General features: G+C 39.5%; 1 pseudogene; it reads right to left on the minus strand.

Moving 5' to 3' along the window:
* Positions 1-3213: 3213 nt before the first annotated feature.
* On the minus strand, positions 3214-3321 carry LOC127484309 (U4 spliceosomal RNA; annotated as a pseudogene).
* Between the last annotated feature and the right edge of the window lie 20061 nt (positions 3322-23382).

Raw genomic sequence — 23382 nt, forward strand, 5'->3', positions numbered from 1 at the left:
TTCACTCAACTTTTATATTCAGAGTTAAATTGTTCTCAGTATCTTAAACATAGGGAAGTGTAATACATAAGAGTATGTATGTTGGGTTTTAAATATTCCTTTTATATATGAGCCATTTGAATATGCAGTGTTCATTCTGCATTGCAATTTGAAGTGCATATAATGTAGCATATGTGAATGTGATCATGGAGTTGGCTTGTTCTAGCAGTCTGCATTTTACAATCTTTTTTTTTTTTTTTTTTTTTTTTTTTTACAGGCAGAGTGGACAGTAAGAGAGAGAGAGACAGAGAGAAAGGTCTTCCTTTGCCGTTGGTTCACCCTCCAATGGCCACCGCGGCTGGCGTGCAGCGGCTGGTGCACCACGCTGATCCGAAGGCAGAAGCGGGGTGCTTCTCCTGGTCTCCCATGGGGTGCAGGGCCCAAGCACTTGGGCCATCCTCCACTGCACTTCCGGGCCATAGCAGAGAGCTGGCCTGGAAGAGGGGCAACTGGGACAGAATCCAGCACATTTTATAAGTATAACCCTAGGAATACAGTGATTCTCTCCACCACACCCACCCTCCCACCTGGTCTCCACCCCCCCCTTTCTCTCCCATCCCCTGTCCCATTCTCCACTAAGCTCCATTTTCGATTAACTGCATACACAAAAGACCAACTCTATACTAAGTAAAAAGTTCAACAATTCCCATAAAAAAAAAAACAGTTCCTTGATTGTTGATACAAGAACTTTTCAAAATAATTGCATCTTATAGTTAATTTCAAATCTTTCTTTTTTTTAGAAACTTAACTTTAAACAAGCACCCAAGAATGATACATCTTTTGTGAACACTTATACATAGTAATAATACAATTCCTTGAATAGAGGACCTTCATGAGAAGTTAGTGCATGGTGATTCTTAATTTAATAAATAACACTCTTATGTATGACATCAGTGATAACTCAAGGCTAATTTTTGCTTTTATTTTTTAAATTTATGTTTTAAGGAATATAAATTTCTTAAGCACAACATTAGAAATAGGAAGTCTTTTGAATCCACAAATGCTACCAGTATTTAGACAAAGCCATAAGCAAAGTGGAAGTTCTCTCCACCTTTCAGAGAAAAGTACCTCCTTCTTTGATGACCACCTCTTTCCAATGGGGTCTCACCCACCGAGATCCTTTATGTAGGAGATTTTTTGCCACAGTGTCTTGGCTTTCCATGCCTGAAATGTTCTCCTGTGCTTTTCAGCCAGGCCAGAATGCTTTAAGGGATGATTCTGAGGTCAGAGTGCTATTTAAAGTGATTGTCATTCTATGAGTCTGTTGTGAGGATTTTATTATTATTATTACCAGACATTCAACCCTATCCATATGATCACTTTAACACTTAAGATGGTATTTTTTGGGCTGGCACTGTGGCGCAGTGAGTTAATTCCCTGGCCTGAAGTGCTGGCATCCCATATGGGCACTGATTCCAATCCTGGTTGTTCCTCTTCAGATCCAGCTCTCTGATATGGCCTAGGATAGCAGTAGAAGATGGCCCAAGTCCTTGGGCCCCTGCACCCACACTTCAGATCGGTGCAGCTCTGGCCATTTCAGCCATCTCAGGAGTGAACCACGGGATGGAAGACCTCTCTATCTCTACCTCTCTCTGTAACTCTGTGTTTCAAATAAATAAAATAAATTGTTAAAAAATGACGGTATTTTTACCATGCAGCCTAAGGGGATTTGGGGTCCTATGGCAAGTTTTTAACTGTACCCTTAGAAGTAAGTCCGTAGGAGTGTATGCTGAACTATAAAGCTTTATAGTTACAAGCTTCATATGCTTCATAATTGGAACTTTAGGAACATGATGATTCTTCCCACTGTGCTTGCCCTCCCATTCATACTCCCACCCCACTTGTCCCTCTCTTATCCCCACTCTTATTTTTTACTGAGATCTTAATACCAAATGACACTTTCTGATAAAACCTATGAAAACTGCAGATGAACATTACTCAAAACCAAATATGGGGTCTGGCACTGTGGCATAGCAGGTAAAGCTGCTTGCCTCCAGTGCCGGCATCCCATATGGTGCTGCTTCGAGACCCAGCTGCTCCACTTCTGATCCAGCTCTCTGCTATAGCCTGTGAAAGAAGTAGAAGATGGACCAAATATTTGGGCCCCTGCACCCCTTAGGGAGACCCAGAAGAAGCTCCTGGATCCTGGTTTTGGATCAGTGCAGCTCCAGCCATTGCAGATACCTGGGGAATGAATCGGCAGATGGAAGACACACACACACACTCTCTCTCTCTCCCTCCCTCCTTCCCTCCCTCCCTCCCTTTCACTGCCTCTGCCTTTCTGTAACTCTGCCTTTCAAATAAATAAATACATCTTTACAAAAAAAAAGAAACAAGTACTCATCACCGACATTGTGGCATAGTGGGTAAAGCCACGATCTTTAAATTTAGCAAAGATATACCTTGTTCAATGAGCGTACTTTGTGTAGTTCTTTTTGTCAGTGTATATACTTTAGAAATTGATTACAGCAGAAAACACATATGAACATATATTTAAAAAAATGTGTCCTTTAGGAAAATTTTAGACCAATAGAGCTAACAAAAAAATGTACAAATGTGAACTTTTGAATAAAAATCTAGCTTTCATGAATGCATGGTGTTATAAACCACACTAATATATCACTGAGAACCAGAAGTAAATTGGACTGTCTTATTTTGTGATTTTAAATCTAACATCCTTTACTTTTCCTGCACAGAAGGTAAATTATGTTGTGATATGAAACTCAGTCTAAGTTTAGATACACAGGGGCAAGTTGCTTGCTCTAATGAAAACAAATTTGTTAGATCACTTACCCCATATATTCCACTACCTTTAAAATAATATATCTATCATAGTGCATCATGAAGAAAATATATTTATGCCTAAAAATTTAAGTACAACTATTGCAAACTGTTCAACAAAACTTAAAGTTGTATGTTTTCAATATTGTGAAATGCAACATTTTTCTTTGCTTCCAAATAAAAGCATGTCACAGTTTAATGTCTTGAGAATAAGAAGTGACAGTTTATAAAGTGAAATACATTTTAAGGAGAGAATTTATAATGTTCATTTTGAACCATTTATAAAATGTTCATTTTGAAATGCATCTTCCACTTCATTTGCATTTTAAAATTGTAACATTATCTATATATAAGTATTTTCATTCATCCTTACTGGTTATTGCAAACTACCACCTACCAGAATTGCTTCCAACCATTTACAATTTGTTTCTTGACTTCAATTAGCAATAATCGCGCCTCAGATAAACCTCATTGGCTATGATACTGCCACTGTGCAAAACTGTCTCTTCGCTTCAAAGAAAAATAATTGATATATCTCTTGAGAAAACAAGTAAATAAAACAATTTGGCATCATTTTACAAAATTGAAGTCCATAGAACTCTAAAACCACTGCAGGAATATTCTATAAACATGTACTAATACATATTGTTCTTACAATATAGTCATACCCATGTCATATGAGAGGAATTCCTTGATCAATGTTCAAAATTTTCACATTTTTCTCAGTATTTAATATGGTGACTGTAGCTGGACACAAGAAATTCTCTTTTTTAATATTTATTTATTTATTTATTTGAAAGGCAGAGTTACAGAGAGGCAGAGGCAGAAGGGGTCAGAGAGAGGTCTTCTATCTGCTGGTTCACTCCCTGGATGGCTGCAACAGTGGAAGCTGCACTGATCTGAAGCCAGGATCCAGGAGCTTCTTCCAGGTCTCCCATGTGGGTGCACGAGCCCAAGGACTTGGGCCATTTTCTACTGCTTTCCGAGGCCATAGAAAAGAGTTGGATTGGACAGGGAGCAGCCAGGTCTCAAACCATCACCCATGTGGGATGCCAGCACTGCAGGCAACAGCTTTACCCACTCTGCCACAATGCTGGTCCCACACAAGTGATTCTCTAAAATTAAAAGAAACAATTTGGGTATGATCACTTTTCAAGTCTTCTTATTTTTCTGGGACAGAGTGTTTTCTTTGAATTTAGGCTGACAAGGATTCAGCCTACTCCACAAAGAAAAATGCCTAAATATTGGAGCATTGCTCCTGACCCCTCCTCAGTTGTTCCTCTATATGGGATTTATTAATGACTTACATGATTGGAGATATGGGGAGGAGTAAATGAGCTACCATACTTCCTTGTGTTGTACTTAGGATGTTTTTAGGATGCCTACAAATGAACATGAGTTCTTGTCTGCCCTCATTTATACTGTAAATTTAGCACAAAATCTGTGCTCTGTTAGTGACTAGGTAAGGATACAAGGTACTGCAGCAACAGAAGAGAGTCTTTTTTTTTTTTGCTAAGCACCAAGACTAATAACTCTGGGATATAAAGCTCACCTTTCCTTCCATGTCTAGGTTTGAATCAATCAGAATGCAGAGAAAGTAGGAATGTAAGTTATGAACACTCTTCACTGCCACAAATTTTATGATACTCATGTCAGGAATGACTTAAAATTTAAACAAAAATACCATAGTAAATTCAATAGTAAAAAGTAAAAATCAATATCTATATTTGTAATTAAAATTCACATCTATAATTATATCTACTTTCACATGATTTGACAGGAATTATTATCTGGGATGCATATTTAACAGTGCCTTTTATAATTTTAATATTGCATCAAAATATAACCCTTGAAACCCTTGGGAAGTTGATGCTATAAACATGTTTACCAAAAAATTAAATACCTTGGAAAAATTTAACTAAATATGTGAAAGATCTCCACAATGGAAATTATAAAACATTAAAGAAAAAAAAAAACAGAAGCACACACAAGAAAATGGAAAGATCTTCCATGTTTGTGGATTGGAAGAATTAATATCATAAAAATGTTCAAACTAGCCAAAGCAATTTATAGATTCAATGAAATCCCAGTAAAATTACCAAGGACATTATTCTCAGATTTGTATGGAAACACAAGAGACCTCAAATAGCTAAAGAAATTTTAAACAAGGAAAATAAAGTCAGAATCATCACAATACTAGATTTCAAGATGTACTACAGGGTCAGGGCAGTTATAAACAAAATAGCCTAGAAGTGGCACAAAAATAGACATGTACACTAAAGAAACAAAATATAAACCACAGAAGTTAATCCATGCATCCATAATCAACCAATGAGCTAAAAATCAATCCCTGAAGAAAAGACTGTCTCTTTAACAAATGGTGCTGGAGAAATTGGACCTTTACATTCAGAAGTATGAAATAAGACCTGTATTAACACCCTATACAAAATCAACTCACAATTGATCAAGGATCTACATCTATGACCTGATCCTATCAAATTACTAGAGGAAAACATTGGGGAAACTCTGCAAGACATTGGCATAGGCAAAGATGTCTTGGAAAAGACCTCAGAAGCACAGGCAATGAAAGAAAGAGGCAAAAGCAAAGAAGCTTCCGTGTTGCAAAGAAAACACTCAGCAGCAAGGTGAACGTACAGAATGGAAGAATATAGTTGTACTCTATATAATTGATAAAGGGTTAATATCCAATATCTATAAAGACCTGAAGGGACTCAACTACAACAACAAGAAAACAATGTAGTTAAGAAATGGGCAAAGGACATGAACAGAAATTTTTCAAAGGATGCAATATAAATGGCTGAGAGACACATGCAAAGATGCTCAGTATCTCTAACCCTCAGGGAAATGCAAAGAAAACCACAATGAAGTTTCATTTCATCTCAGTTAGAATGTCTATTACCCAAAAACCAAAAAAATAATAAAATGCTGGTAAGGATGTGAGGGAAAAAGTTACCCTAATACACTGTTGGTGGGAATGTAAAGTGGTACAACCATTATGGAAGACAGTAAGGATATTCCTCAGAAGTCTGAAAACAGATCTACGATATGAAATCAGATGAAATCTACAAGATGAATTCAGCCTATGGAAGAGTTATTTCTAACCCTCATGTTTTTTTCAGCTTGAATGAAAATAACTAAGATATGAAATCAAGTCAGATTTCTATTAACTGATGACTGAATGAAGAAAATGAGTAGCATGGAATACTACTCAGTCATAAAAAAGAATAAAATCCTGTCTTTGCAACAGATGGATGCAACTGGAAACCATGATGTTTATTGAAATAAGCCATTCAAGAAAGACAAATATCATGTTTTCCCTGATATATGTGAATTAATAAGGATATAAAAAGTATAAGAATGAAGTGGACATATGATTTGATTATTGTTTTTTGCCCTTATATATATTCTAGTGAAACTGTGGTATTTGTACTTTTTATTTGCTGAATATTATGGTTAGTGGTGCACTAAATCTGAGCTTATAAAGGAAATTATTAAATTATGTTCTTTTCATTATGATCAATTGTGAACTGAAATTGATCACTTGGAATAGTGAGATGGCATTGGTACATGCCACCTTGATGGGATTGAACTGGAATCCCCTGGTATGTTTCTAACTCTACCATTTGGGGCAAGTCAGCTTGAGCATGTCCCAAATTATACATAATGAAAGGACTAAGAGTTAAAGGGAGCACATAAACAAGTCTAGTACCTGCTAACACTAACCGATAGAATAAATAAAGGGGAGAGTGATCCAACATGGGAAGTGAGATACTCAGCAGACTCATAGAATGGCAGATGTCCTAAATAGCACTCTGGCCTCAGAATCAGCCCTAAAGGCACTCGGATCTGGCTGAAAAGCCCATGAGAGTATTTCAGGCATGGAAAGCCAAGACACTCTGGCAAAAAGATCTCTGTGAGTGAGATCCCAGTGGAAAGAACAGGTCTTCAAAGAGGGAGGTGCCTTTCTCTGAAGGGAGGAGAGAACCTCCACATTGACTATGACCGTGTCTAAACAAGATAAGAGTCGGAGAACTCAAGGGGCTTCCATAGCCTTGGAAACTCATGACTGGTGCATAGGGAGATTACTGATGCCATAGACAGGAGTGTCAATTTGTAAAGTCAACAACAGGAGTCACTGTGCACTTACTCCTCATGTAGGATCTCTGTCCTTAATGTGCTGTACATTGAGACTTAATGCTATAACGAGTACTCAAACAGTATATTTCACTTTGTGTTTCTATGGGGGTGCAACCTGTTGAAATCTTTACTTAATGTATACTAAACTGATCTTCTGTAAAAAAAAAAATTATCAATTCCCAACTTGACTCTCACTGGGATTAAACATGACAATAGGTCTGATCTGATTTCATCATCATTAAAAAAATCATCTATTATTTTTCACTTTATGTTTCTGTGTGGGAGCAAACTGTTGAAATCCTTACTTAAGGTATACTAAGCTGATCTTCTGTATATTAAGATAATTGAAAATGAATCTTGATGTGAATGGAAGGGGAGAGGGAGTGGGAAAGGGGAGGGTTGTGGGTGGGAGGGATGGTATTGGGGGGGGAAGCCATTGTAACCCATGAGTCGTACTTTGGAAATTTATATTCATTAAATAAAAGATAAAAAAATATGTTTTTTTCAATTTTATGTTTTTGCAAAAATTAAAGAAAAAAAGAAGGGTGAAGAGGGGTGAAGGAGAGAGAGAAGGAACTATGGTTATCTTCTTAGAATTGTGCCTATAAAATACATGAAATCTGTAAATGGTATGCTGAATGTCAAGGATCAAAAAAATTCTAAAGTGCTGCAAATATTATGAAGTGAAAAGCAATATGCTGGCATTATTGTGACAAGGAATAAGTATTTTGTTTGAAACAATACTAATGTGACAGGAGAAAAGAGAAATTACCTAAAAATAGAGCATTCAAATTACATTAAATCTGTATTTGTGGTAGTTATATATTCAAAGACAGCAACAAAATATAAAGGTTGCTGGTGTTTTAAAAACATGGTAATTATCACGAGAAGCAATTGTTAATTTTGTGGAGCAACTAATTTAAAATGAAAAAGCAAGATTACACTTTTTCTGTCCTCCCAGAATTTCACTTTTATAGTAATTATTGTTCATTTTACAAAATATCAATTTACCATGTGATGGGAAAATCTTGGTCCTTTCCTACAGATGGTTTGAAAAGCACTGCTCTAGCAACATGCTAGAATGTACCGTTAAAAATGTATTTACATTATACAGAGTATAAATATTTAATTAATTTAATAATAAGCTCATTCTTAAGCGTAGGTTTTCTAATTATACCCATGAGCTTTCTAATTATACTCACATTCCATTTCTCAGAATACAAGTAGATTTGCATATTACTAATTTAACTTTATATTTTCTTACCTGTATTTGCGTACTGTATCAGTCTGGGTTCTTAATGGAGGAATTTGCATATATTTACACATATACTATATATATATACTTTATTTAGATGATGGTAGATATTAATCACATGTACAATATGTCTACACAGCAACATCAATAACAGTGTTTGGTCAAACTCAGCACAACAGCCCAACTAAGTTGACTGAGTTGAGTTAATATTTACAATAGGATCCTTATCAATTTTGAATCCAAAACATCTCCTAAAACAAATGTAATCCCCAAAGAAATAACAGTCCTACTTCCATGTCAAATAATACAAAAATACTTAGAACCAAAAATGCACAAACTCCCTAAAAGAGCATGCACATTCCTTGAATAAACAGTCACTCTTCTTGATATCTTGTAACTAAAATTTTTAGGATTTAAAGTTAAAAATACTTAAATACTCTGAGGCAAACTGTTATATGATAACATGATCAAAGGGAGCAGTATTTAAAGCACAGAAATATTTACATAAACACATTCATAACAAAATAATGAAGTAATATTCAATGACTACCACCCTAGGCTCTAGCTCCCACTGCCATGGCTGGAAGCCAGGTGACCCCATGGGCCAACCACCAGTGTCAGCTCCACCCCCCATCCTAATGGGATTTGCTGCTCATACTTTGCTGCCCACCCCCAAGCAAGGTTTTAAGTGGAGCTGTTTCGGAATACATGTCTCTTTCTCTCCATCTCCTAATCTCTCACTTTCTTTCTTGATATCCCTCTTGCACTCTCCTTCTCCCTCTTTTCCTTCTCTGCCCCTTCCATCAGGTCTGTTGGGATTCCCCCAATAAACCCTTTCCCTTAAAACAAAAGAAAACAAAACAAAAAAGAAATCATCATAAAAATCTCAGTTGTGATAGAATTTGTAACTACTGTGTATCACTGCCCATTCCATAATCCTTTTGTCTTATCAGAACCTCAGCTTGTCATTCTCCTTTAGCTCATGAGAAAACATTTGTTTTCAGTTATTGTACAAAACACAGCATTACACTCAATTGCTGCCACCATGTGAGTTAAACCAGTTGAGCAAATCTAAATAATACATTGCAAACCTTATTAAAACTTATCTAAGAATATGAGAGGTAAACTGCACCAAGCTTCAAGACTTTCGTATAAGTAATTATGTTGGGATCCAGTGATCTGAAGTATGCTGGGATCCATTCTTATAAAAAAAAGTCTCCTTTTTGGGATGGACTTCAGTTCCTACCAGGAAAGAAGGCTGACAGTTAGTAGGCTTTCAAGAGGCAGCACAGTTCGCACTCCCTGAACTATTTTACTTGGTAAAAAGATCTTCCAGCTATACAATGAACTCAAACAGGGAAAGAATTTTGTAGTAGTTCTGAGATGCGGGTTATAAAACCACAACTTTTACTATAAAACCAGAAAGAGCCGGTGCCGTGGCTCAATAGGCTAATCCTCCACCTTGCAGTGCCGGCACACCGGGTTCTAGTCCCGGACAGGGTGCTGGATTCTGTCCCGGTTGCCCCTCTTCCAGGCCAGCTCTCTGCTGTGGCCAGGGAGTGCAGTGGAGGATGGCCCAAGTGCTTGGACCCTGCACCCCATGGGAGACCAGGATAAGTACCTGGCTCCTGCCATTGGATCAGCGTGGTGTGCCGGCCACAGCACGCCGGCCACAGCGGCCATTGGAGGGTGAACCAACAGCAAAGGAAGACCTTTCTCTCTGTCTCTCTCTCACTGTCCACTCTGCCTGTCAAAAAAAAAAAAAAAAAAACCAGAAAGATACTCTGGTAGCAGAGATATTCCTGGTGAGAAAATACACTCTTGGGATTTCATGGCTAGCCTTGATAGGATCACAACCCAGAAACCATAGATGTTCTCAAGAAAGAACATATCATCTATAGCAACCAAATATGTACCACTTGAAAACTAGCTCTTGGTGTGATACTGGGTTGCAGTGATGACTGGGTATTTGCCTATGCTGTATCAAGTGACTAATCCATAAGCCGTACTTTGGAAATTTATATTCATTAAATAAAAGTTTAAAAAAAACACTAAATAAATGAATGATTGAACATCACTATATCCCCTAGTCCAACAAGTACAAAGGAATAAACTGTGAGAAATGTGAGAGCCTAATAAATATGTGGTAGTCTTTTAAAATTAGGAAGAAAAGCAGTCTTTAAAGATTCGTGCAAGAAAAAGATGAAACATAACCTTTTGCTAGACTACATTTACTCCCCAACACACCCATGTCTGGCATGCCTGCCTTGTCTGATGTTCAATAAAGCCAAGTAAAGAAGTAAACCAACCTATGGAGAGGTCCAGCAATTGCCTTGAGCTCCAAGAAAGTACTTTCTAGGTAGTTGGAAGTTCCTGGATGATAACAATATTTTCTTTACTTGGTAGCCTTGGGTTATAGGATATCAGTTTTATCTCCAGAATAGTGAGAGGCTAAGAGCAACCATGTAGGCAGTCAATTCTGTGATATGACCTGCCCCAGATAAAATACTGGACACTAAGGCACAGATGAGCTTCCCTGGTTGGCAGCATACCACGTGAATTGCCACATACGATTTCTGGGGAAATTAGTTTGCCCTCTACCACTCCACTGGGAGAGGAGTGTGATAGACCACAAATGTGAGTACAACAATTTTTAGTAAGTTCTATGAGTCTTGCTGGTATATTATTGAACCTGAGTGTAATCCTGGATATTCCTAAACTTGTAGTTGATGCTAGAAGTGAGGGTAGTCTTGTGGTGCTGAAGTCTACATAAATACACCTAACCCAAGTGGTTTAGAAGAAGGATGAAGTCGATAAATGAACCATTTTGCTTTTCTTCATGTTTCTTGCATGTTAACTATGAGCCTTAGACTCTATGTCTTAAAATATATTCATATTAGGGCCTCTCTCATATCCTTAAAAATCATAAATAAAAATTATAAAAATAGTTTTACCTCCCTCAAAAATGACAATGTTATTAAATGTAAAATGCAAAAAGCACAATTCTGTGCATGAGATGAGAAGTTAGTCAGTGTTCATTATAGTTTTATTATGATGGTTTTCGTGACTGGTTTTCTTCCTTTCTCCTTATCCAAAGAGTTGGAATTACCTGTTTCTCCCCATGACCTTTGTGGCCATGAATTTTAGACATTTGCCAAAATATTTTTTCTTCTTCTGAGACATAGTTAGATCCTATTTCCCAAGTTCCCTTATGACTAACTGTTATATTGTTAGACAAAATTCTAATCAAGGAATATTAGCAAAAGTTCCAGCTTTGAGGCATTAAATAATTATACATGATTTCTTCAGTACTGGCTGACAGGAGAAGAGCCTCTGGGATGATTTTGGGAGCCTATTAGAAAGGCATTACTATAGAAGACTGAATATTTTTAAATGGGCCCAATACACCACCTAACTTCCTGGAATATTCTTGGTCCATTTTATATGGGTGAGAAACAAACTTCCTACATTGAGCTATCACACATTTGAATCTTTTATTTAGTATAACCTGGTTTATCCCAGATAATGCAGGTCTCTGTTCTTATTTTTTCTTCATTGTACCAACTGCAAAATTACTTATTACACTATGGACAGTGTGCCTAATCTATAAGGCATGCTTTCTTCTCAGAACTCTTAAACCTCCTTATTTGATTTATAGTGGTATAAATTTAATTGTTCAACAAACTGCCATGACTCTCCTTCTGCCTTGCTTAGAATACTGAGAGTATTCCTGAATTTATAAAATAGAACTCAAATTCACTAGCAACTGGGCATTCTTTTAGGGATTTACATTTATATTTAATTTCTCTTAATAAAATTCATATATTTTATTCTGTATTTTCCATTTATGATGTTATACTTGCTCTATTCCACTCTTCTTATCTGGGAACAGCTTTATGCTGCTTCTGTACACATCCACCTTGAAATTCCATCCCAAATAGCATATAAAATAACTCTTTCACTGCTTAATAAAAATAACATTTCATCTGTCCTTGGTAGTACTGAGAAATACATATACTTATATACATTTATATAAATAGATTTATTTACATTATAGTAGAGTATAGCAGAGATTCACTCATATATATATATATATATATATATATATATATATCTAGATATGACTCCTTGCTCACATTCTCTGAGAGTCCTTGTAAGTGTCATACATGAAAAGGTATCTGGAGTGTTACAGATTGAACAGCACTTATGAAAGAGTGTACTCACACTAGAAGCAAATGATATACACAAAATGAGAACACTACCTTATAAAAATGTTTTGAAACAATAAGAATGATAAGTATGTATCTTATATAAATGTCCTTACAAAATCAAAAAAGAAAAAAAATGTGGATTTCCTCTCCCTGACAAAACTGTCTTGGATGATTTAGAGTTGCAATGTTGAGTGCACTTATTGCTACCCAGTGCCTAAAATGCAGCTAGCATTAATCAAGATGTGCTGTCAGTGTGAGGCTCACAACAGACTGGAAAAATAATTTAAAATTCCTCACCAATAATTTTTATAATAAATTGAAATATATTTTATGTATTTTATTTGGCTGAAGAAAATAGCATTAGAATATCTTTACCTCCTTACTTTTACTTTTTTAATATGACTACCAAGAAATTTATAATTACACCTCACATCTGTTTCTACTGGAATCACCTGCCTGGTGGTAGAACAGACATAGATACCTGTCCCAGACCTTTGAAATTATAGTATATTATTTCTTCCAGCGTCTATAGTAATTTAACTTGAAATCCTCTCTATTTTGGAAACTAAAGGAACAGTGAGGGCCATGGAATCATGGTAGACCAGCCCCACTACTAGCATAGCTGGCTAAGGCCAACACCATCACTGATTTACCATTCTTCTTTCTTGATAAGCCTGACTTAATTTTTTTAAATAGGATCGGGGTGAAGAAATATATGGGCAGAACTTTTGGAAATGACACTCAAATCTGATTAAAAGGGAGGACCTAAAGCTTGAAAGAAGGCATAGATCTCCTAGGGCTTACATATGTGTACATGCACATACACACACACATACCTGCTCCTCCTAGCTTTTCATTTATGGTTTCTCAAGATAAAATGATCTCCCTTTCTTTACACAGTTTGTATTATATTTAAGGTACCAAATTCGATGTATTTCATATATACAGATTTAGGAATTAGCGATGTTTCTCACTGTGTTTCTCAAGTTTTTAAGATAATGAATTTTGAATAGCAGTATTATGGAGAATCAAAGCAAACAGTGAGAGGCCAGCACTGTGACCAAGCAGGTTAAGCTACTGCTTAACTGGCATCTGTTGTTGGACTGCTAGAGTCCCAGCTTATCTGCTTCCAACACAGCTCCCAGTAATAGGCTTGGGAAAGAAAAAAGGATTGTTCAAGGTTAAGCACCTGCCACCCATGGGGGAGACTCAGAGTTCCTGGCTCAAGATGTACTATCAATGTGAGGCTCACAACAGACTGGAAATAAATGATAAATGAATTTAATGAGTTTGTGGGAAAGAGCAATGATTTAAAAATCCATTAGATTACCAAGTACCAGAAAGAAAGAAATAGACAATATTAAAAGTCAATAGGCAGAGTGGACAACAAATATTGACAAGAGAAAAGAGAAACTGTCCAATCAGGCATGGTGCCGTCCACGCTGCGTCAGCACGCGGGGCCTTGACGTCACAATCGTCTTAGCCTTCCGGTGGAGTGAGGTTTGGGGAGGCAGCTCAGCTGCCGTGAGTCTGCCAAGTGAAGTCGGGCTCTGCCTCTCTCCACCTTCGCTCGCCGGGCACGCTGGGTACCTAGAGAGCCGGAAACCGCGCCACGGTGAGTGTGTGGGCCTGGGGGTCCCGAGACGGGAAAACGGACGCGGGCCCGGCACCGTGGACTCCATATTGGCGCTGGCCCAGGGCTTCCCTCGGTCTCCCAGACCCCTGGGTTGAGGGCTCTGCCGGCACCAGGACCCCCGACGTCGTGCCCCTTCTCTGCTCCCGGGGACTTCTGGGCCCCGGAGCCATAGCGGGCAGCTGTGTGGCGGCAGCTCCGCGTCTCCCTGATTGTGCAGCGGGGTGTGGGTGGTCACTAGGGAGAACGCGGGCGCTGTGTGTGCGATTATGCTTAGGCGCTGTGGGTTTCTCCTCCCTTCCCCACACGGACCTGGTTCCCCCGAGGTTTCTAAATATGTCGCCGCAGGGTCTTTTACAGGGCGCTGGCCTCTTCACGTAACTGTTTCTGGGATGTCTCCGTTTTCTGTTTGCAGTAAAACAGTAACATAGATTGAGTAAGGTAGAAACAGAAGTTTTATTTGGCTCAGAGTTTTTACCGAGGTTTTAGAAGGGCAGGAGGCCCCTGTAATTTGGTACTGGGGTATCATCTTAGCCCTTACACTTCCTCCTAACAGATGCCATCTATATTTGCACTTTCAAGATACAAATTTGGCTACTTAAATTTGTGTGTGTTTTAAAAACGATTTCTGTTCCATTAAAGCCTTCCCAATCTCGAAGATATGTCTAGTTTACTAAGTTATTTTGGATTTACATTTTGATATAGAAGTTTTGTTTTGGTTGTTTTAATTTTTTCAAGAATGTCAGAGTATGATTGACACAATTTGTGCATATTTAAGGTGTGTACCCTGATGTTTTGCTATGTGAGGGGATTTTAAAAAGTTATGGGCAATTCACATTATCTTTTGATTACATTTTTTCATACACTTTCTGGAATCCTTTTGTATATATATATTATGAAATGATTAGGACAATCTAACATATCCATCACTTTACACCCCTATGTTATTAAAGAATATGTAAGATATTAGCAAGTTTTGAGTGTGTGATACCATAATCATCTAGTTACTGTGTTGAATATTAAGGTCTTGGGGTGTTAATTTATCTCACAGCTGCAAATGTGTGTTCAGCAAATATTTTCCCATGTCCTCACTCTCAGCCCATGATAACCACCATTCTGTCCTGTGATTAAGTGTGACTTTCCTAGATGACATATATGAGTGAGACTGTATGGCATTTATTTTTCTGTGCATTATTTCAAATAGTCTAATATCCACATTCATATTTTTGGATCCACGTTCTGACAAAATGGAAGAATTTCCCTTTTAAGGTTGGCTGTGATTTCTGTGTATATGTGTGTGTGTGTGTGTGTGTGTGTGTCACATTTTCTTTATTGATCTGTTGATAATGGGGTTGTTTCCATATCTTTTTCTTGTAGATAATACTGCCTTTAATGTGGAGATCTGTGTGTATTTGAGATACTGATTTGATTTCCTTTGTATACATATGCAGTAGTGGGATTGTTTTGTCACTATGTTCTGTTTAATCTTGATTGAAGACCTACACAGTGTTTTCTATATAGGATGTACCAATTTACTTTCTCACCAACAGTTTTTATATTCCATTATTTCCTCCATGGTTCAATGTTAGCTTTTCACTTTTGGATAATAATCATTTTAACATATATGAGATGATAACCATTGTGGTCTTGATTAGCACTGTAGTCTTCATTAGCAGTTTTTGAGCCCCCTTTCAGTTATCTGTAGGCTACTTGTATATATTCAATGGAAAACTGATCAATCCTTTGTGGGATTTTTATTGCAATATTTGCTTTTGAGTTGTCTGTGTTCAAACTCAGGCTTTCCAATACTTTCTTCCATTCCTTGCTTTATCTGTTCTGTTTTTCCTGTCGTATGCAGAATATTTCTTAGATTTTTTGCATTCTTTGCTTTTTCACTTGTGCTTTTAGTGTCATACCTAAACAATCATCGTTGAGAATAATATCAATGAATCTGCTTCCATTTGTAATGGGTTTTATATTCTCAGACCTTTTATGTAAGCCTTCAATTCATTTTGAGTTGACTTTCATGCCTGGTGTAATATAAAGATATTATATTTCAGTTTTTGGCATGTAGATGTCCAATTTTCCTCTGCTTCAGATGTGGTCACTAAATAGTGTATAGCCACTTGGTAACTGTGGTGTTACTTGCTGGTCCCAACATCCCCAAAGATGTGCCTCTAACTGGGCAGGATCCATGCAGAAACTGTCACAGTGCATTTTATCCCTAATCTGCCTTGTCTCCCACACCCATTTGCTGTGCTCTGCTGCTCTTCTCTGTCTAGACCTCAGATGTGAGCATGCACAGAGAGAGACATGTGAAGCGGTGTGCAATGTTGGGGAGAAGTAGAAACTATGTAGTGAAGGGGCTGGGCCCAGAAGGCTCTGTCTCCTTTCTCTGAAAGCCTTGGATATACGGAGGCACTTCCAAAATTCATCGAGGGATCGACATTTGGCACCTGTTACAACCCTGCTTAGTAGTCCACATCCCATATTGGTGTGCCTAGGTTACAGTCACAACTCTCAATTCCAGCTTTCTGCCAATACTCACTTTTGGAAGGAGTGATGGCTGAAGTATGTGGGTCCCTGTAACCACATGGAAGACTCATATCATCTGGGAAGCAGAACTGATGGGGTCCTCCATGCAGAGTGGATGTACATAAGGTGTTCCTTTGCTGCAGTGTGTGTTGGTGATGTGGAAAATAACACACTCCATCACGAACTTCCTTATGTCAAACAATGATGCACAACTGAGAAAAGGAGGCCACTAAGGTATTTAGGCATTTTTCAGTTATTCTGTGTGGCTGCCATCCCCACAGGGAAGGAGCACAACTGGAATAATCCCACTCTGACCACATGGATGCAGGAGGTTTATTTAAATTTTGAAAATTAATTTTATTCACTTTAAAGGCACAGAGATCTCTCAACCACTGTTCTCTCTCCAGATATTCACAGCACCTGGGATTGAACCAGGTTGTGATGTGAAAACATCAGGTTTTATGAAGTGAAGATCCCAGAACTCAGTATGGGTGGCACAGACCCAAGTATTTGAGCTATTATCTGCTGCCTTCTAGGGTGTACTTTAGTAGGAAGCTGGATTGGAAGTGGAGTGAGACTCAAACCCACACACCCTAATATAGGATGTGGGTCTTGAAAGAGCCGTATTACATGCTGTTCCCCAATGCTCACCCCTCTATTATTTTAAGAGGACTCCTACAGCAGTCCAGATCAACTCTCCTGGCCCTGATGGTTATAGTCCCTGAAGTTTAGCTGTGCAGACCCTCAACACCCTAGAAAATACCCAAGCATAATCACCCAATGGAGTGTTTACCGCAGCAGCTTCCTGCTGTGCTTGTCACTCAGAACTGTGCAGCTAGAGGTGTGCCATCAAGTGCTGTTTTCTTTGACATCTCTTCATCCATTTTCCACATTGCTGGTACCACACCTGGCCATCCTCATCAAAGTGATCACTGCTGGATGCCATGCCAAAGGGAGATCCCAAGTTGTCTCATTTCAGGTAAACCTCATGTGTTGTTTTAGATACTCCTTGGCACTTATGTGACTCATCCTCCCAGTCAGTCTCCATAGCAGGTCCCTTGGCACAGTAGTTCATGTGTTCCACAGACACCTCTCTGGGTGACAGTCACCTGTTTACTGGGCTCATAGCCTAAATAATTGTGACCTCTTGGGCACTGAATTAGGTATTCATCAGTGTGATGAACTAGCCCTGCTGGGTCATTGGCAAAAAGGACAAGCCCTTAGTATACCTGCATGGTCAACATATTAAGGCAGGACTCTTCTTTTACCATGAACCCTGGTATTGTTCCTCCCCACTTCTCACTTACCATTTCTGATCCTTGGTTGGCATGGACACTCTGGAATATCTCTTCTCCACCAAGCCTAGTGCTTGTACAGTTGGGGTATGCTGATGATGAGCCTGCACATTTCCTCAAGCCCCTCTGCAGCATCAACACTCAAGCAGGCCATAGTAGAAGTTGCTTCAGTTAATCACCACATATTGGAAGCCTGTGTTCTGAAATTTGTGTCTGTAACTTACCAGTCTTGCCCCTTTTCAAGGCTGGAGAAAGAGGCATACTTCTGATTACCACAACCTAAGCAAAGTCCTACCTCCTTTTACCAGTCATTGTCAGTATCTTCTAAGATGCGCAGATGCCTCTGCCTTAACTTTGCATTATTGATGAGGAAACAATATCTTTTTTGGTGTCTGTGACAGGTTTCATTCACTTTTATATTTGAAGCCAATGATACAAATGAAGCTTCTGAAGCATAACTCAGTAGTCCACCACTGGTTCATTGTCTGTGTTGATAGTATCTGTCTGCCCTCTAACTACTATGTGCCATCCATTCGTGACACTGTCTGGTTGACTTCCTTCTGAAAGTTAACCAAGGGGCCAGTGCTGTGGCACAGCAGCTAAAGCCACTGCCTGCAGTGCTGGCATCCCATATACGTGCCAGTTCAAGTCCCAGCTGCTCCATATCCAATCCAGCTCTCTGCTATGGCCTGAGAAAGCAGTACAAGATGGCCCAAGTCCTTGGGCCCCTGCATCTGCATGGGAGACCCTGAAGAAACTCCTGACTCCTGGCTTTGGATTTGCTTTGGACTGTTGCAGCCAATTAAGGAGTGAACCAGCAGATGGAAGCTCCCCCCATCCTTCTGCTTCTCCTTCTCTGTATAACTTTGACTTTTAAATAAATAAATAAATCTTATTTAAAAAGTAAAGTTAACCAAGAGGAATGTGCACAATTAGGCCTCACATTTGCAGTTGAACTCTTGGCCTTATCAGAGTGGTTATACTATCATAGATGCCACAGCAATGTGAAATTTCAGTCTATTGTCTGTCTTGCCTTGTACCATATTGTAGAACCTTCTCTCCCTCCCCTGTGTATTGGCTTTCTTCTCTTCTCCCTCTTCATTTCAGAGAAAATGAATAATAATGGAATCTTTGGAGACAGACTTAAGAAGCAAAACATTGGCCTTATTACCAACTCACTGTATGAATTATATAAGTTATTTAAACTTTACACTTTCTAAGGTCATTTTTCACATCTGTAAAATGGCCATAATAGAATTATTTATTTCATTAAGCTTTTTATGAGAATACTCTAATAAAAGGTGTGCTGTGGCTTGCAGCCAACATGACTTCTTCCTTATTTTGCCATCTGTCAGTAGTGTTAGCTCTTGATGGTCTTCCTCAGATATTATCTCCCATGTCAGCCATGGTTCTGTTCTTCTGATGGATACTATGCCCAACAACTGTTTGGTGTTCAAAGTCTTACCTTTATCTCAAATTGGGCTTTTTCTGAATGGGCATTGGAACCTCAGATCATCTTGTGAGATCAATGGAGGCTTCTGTTGTGATTGCAATGTGGCTCAACTTCTAATTTGCTGATTCTACTTTCCACTCCAGCCAGCCTTTTCCAATAAGTCTCCTGAAAATTGCTGTGTCAGAGTCTTTCTCATCCATGGAAAGATGTTTTTAACCATACTAGCTGCCCAATAGATTGTTGTTGTTATTCCTTTATTTATGTATTTGAAATGCAGAGAAGTGGGGAGAGCAGGAGGGGAAGGAGGGAGGGAGAGGCTGGAGCTGCACTAATCTGAAGCAATGGCCAGTGCAAGGCCAGGCTGAAGCCAGGAGCCAGGAACTTCATTTGGGTCTCCCATGTGAGCGCAGAGGCCCAAGCACTTGAGTTATCATCTGCTGCTTTATCAGGAGCATTAGAAGTGAGGTAGATCAGAAATGGAGCATCCAAGACTCAAACCAGCACCCATATCAGATGCCTGCACTGCATATGGCAGCTTTTTTTTTTTTTGACAGGCAGAGTGGACAGTGAGAGAGAGAGACAGAGAGAAAGGTCTTCCTTTGCCGTTGGTTCACCCTCCAATGGCCGCCACAGCCGGCGCGCTGCGGCCGGCGCACCGCGCTGATCTGATGGCAGGAGCCAGGAGCCAGGTGCTTTTCCTGGTCTCCCATGGGGTGCAGGGCCCAAGCACCTGGGCCATCCTCCACTGCACTCCCTGGCCACAGCAGAGAGCTGGCCTGGAAGAGGGGCAACCGGGACAGAATCCAGCGCCCCGACCAGGACTAGAACCCGGTGTGCTGGCGTCGCTAGGCGGAGGATTAGCCTATTGAGCCACGGCGCCGGCTTTTTTTTTTTTTTGGACAGGCAGAGTGGACAGTGAGAGAGACAGAGAGAAAGGATGCATATGGCAGCTTAACATGCTGTACCACAGTGTCAGCCACTGTTGTAACTCTTTAGAGAATAAAATAACTGATTTCAAGAGATTTTCTAACACATTCCCCACATACTCACAAACACAAGCACACACACACACACACACACACAGAGAATTCAAATCTATAGTTGAATCATGAGCCGAGGGAATAAAAGTATTCCAAATTCTAAGTAAGAAAAATGATTAGATTTGACTTTTTAAATGCTATTTTTAAAGTGTGTTCTAATTAGCCTACTCCAGTGAAAACAGAACCTTGTTATTTAATGATTGATTCTTATCTGATTCTCTTAGATATAATTTAAAAATATTTTATTTGAAATTCAGAGTAACACAGAGACTAATCTTGTTATGTAATGATTGAATCTTATCTGATATTCTTAAATATTATAATTTAAATAAATTATTTTATTTGAAATTCAGACTAATACAGAGAGAGGAGGAGAGTTAGAGAGAAGGAGACAAAGAAGGAGAGACAGAGAGAGGTCTTCCATCCACTGGTTCACTCACCAATTGGCTGCAATGGCTGGAGCTGTGCCAGTCTGAAGCCAGTTGCCAGGAGCTTTCTCCAGGTCTTCCCTGTCAGTTCAGGGTCCCAAGGACTTGGGCCATGGACCATCCTCCACTGCTTTCCCAGGCCATAGTAGAGAGCTGGATCAGAAGTGGAGCAGTCAGGACTAGAACCAGTTCCCATATGGGATGACAGCACTGCAACTGGCTGCTTTACCCATTATGCCACAGTGCTAGCCCCAGGATACTATGCTTTTTAAAAAAAATATTTGCTCTATGGCTTTCTTTTTAAAAAAATTTATTTATTTGAGTGGCTGATTTACAGAGAGGCAGAGATAGAGAGACAGAAATAATCTGATTCACTCACCAAATTGCTGCAACATGTGGAGGAACTTCTTCTGAATCTCCCACATGGTTACAGAGGCCCACAGGGTCCCAAGCACTTAGGCCATCCTCCACTGCCATCTCAGAACAACATTAGAGAATCAGAAAAGGAGCAGCAGCCAGTACTTGAACTGGTGCTGATGTGGGATGCTGGCACCACAGGTGGAAGCTTAACATCCTACCTCAAAACCCTGACCCCAGAGCCGGCGCCGTGGCTCAATAGGCTAATCCTCCACCTTGCGGCGCCGGCACACCGGGTTCTAGTCCCGGTTGGGGCGCCGGATTCTGTCCCGGTTGCCCCTCTTCCAGGCCAGCTCTCTGCTATGGCCAGGGAGTGCAGTGGAGGATGGCCCAGGTGCTTGGGCCCTGCACCCCATGGGAGACCAGGAAAAGCACCTGGATCCTGGCTCCTGCCATCGGATCAGCACGGTGCGCCGGCTGCAGCGGCGGCCATTGGAGGGTGAACCAACGGCAAAGGAAGACCTTTCTCTCTCTGTCTCTCTCTCTCACTGTCCACTCTGCCTGTCAAAAAATTAAAAAAAAAAAAAAAAAAAACCCTGACCCCAACCAGCCTATTTTTACAGGTTAAACAAAAAAATAATTTTCAGACTGCATTGATTTGCAAGAATGTGGTAAAGTAATTCTGTGGCATTAGGGTTAGATGTTTAATATTTTGGTAAATTTTCCTGGAGAGAGTGCATGTCTTCTAACTTTGTATTAGGAAGGAAAGCAAGTTGAGGGTGACAACCATAATATTATGTAATGAGTAGAAGACAACTTTTCTGTTTGGTTCACCCTTTTGAACAGCCTGACATGGAATAGAAACTGCTAAAATATTTGTTGAATGAGTAGAAATATCCAAGGAACCTGGAAGATATGAGAAAGCCCATAGCCCATATTTTTTTTTTTTAAGTGATTTACTGTATACCCAGCTTTGGCTGCAAGCTGTGGGAGCCAGTTCTGTGTCTACGAATACTGATAGCAGCAGCAATTTATTGTGTTTCCTGTAATCCAAGCATCCCTCACACATTTGTTTTTCATCCTTGCTGCTACTGTGTGAGTTGGACACTGGGGTTTTATTTCATCTATAAGGAAACTGAGGCCAAAAGAGGCCAAGCAGCTGGACAGTATACAATAAGGTATACCCTTAACTCCTGTGCTATAAAGCCTGCTTGTCTCATAAAGCGTGCTTTCTTCTGGGAAGTAAACATAATTAGGACAATTACAAGTTAGCAAATTAGGGGATAATTGTGGTGTATGCCTCATTTGCTATGTATTTGTATGCTACCAGCATTTCATAAGGTGTGGGGTTTTGCCTGGGTTAAGTCTGTATGGTCTGGAGTTAGATGCCTGGATTGGACTCATTCCTGTGTGTAAACCTGGACATGTAGCCATGCATTTAAACATTTATTACAATTTCTTATAAAGTGTGGATGATAAAGGCACCAGCCTCCTTGTTGTGAGGGATATATAACTTGTGTAAAATAATTCAGTGTGTGGTATGCATTGCATCTCATCAGGTTAAGCTGAAGCTTGGGATGCTCACATCCCATATTGGAGTGCTGGTTTGAGTGCCAGCAACCACCATCCAGCTAGCAACTGATGTACTTGGGAAAGCAGTAGAGGATGGCCCAAGGGCTTGAGTCCTGCCACACCTGTGAGAGGCTTGGACTGAGTTCCTGGCTCTTGATTTGGCCTGATTCAGTCTTAAAGGTGGGCATTTAAGGATAGAACCAGTGGTTGGATGGTCTCTCCCACTATTCTCCCTCCTCACCCTCTCCCCCATCTCTCTTTACTGCCTTCTTTATCTTTTATTTTGCCTTTTAAATAAATAAAAACAAAATGATTCAGTGTCTGACAAACTGTGGTTCTCATACAATGTAAGGCTCACAAAGCCACTGATTTGTATCAGTTTTGTTCATCTATCCTACACATCTCAAATGGTGCTTTAAAATAGGTCAGCAGTAAGGGTGAATGAATGGGTATATTTTAATATGTAAATATCTAGGTCCAGTCACATTAGAAAGATCCTCATTCTATTTTTCCATGTTAAGCAAGATTGGGATGGACTGAATATGGGGCAACATAAACCCAGATGCAGAGGGGAACCAGAAGGAATGGAGAAACTTTTGCAAAGTGAATCATTGGAAAGTATTCT

Source organism: Oryctolagus cuniculus, chromosome 15 (genome assembly GCF_964237555.1).
Source record: "Oryctolagus cuniculus chromosome 15, mOryCun1.1, whole genome shotgun sequence".
Classification (NCBI taxonomy): Eukaryota; Metazoa; Chordata; class Mammalia; order Lagomorpha; family Leporidae; genus Oryctolagus; species Oryctolagus cuniculus.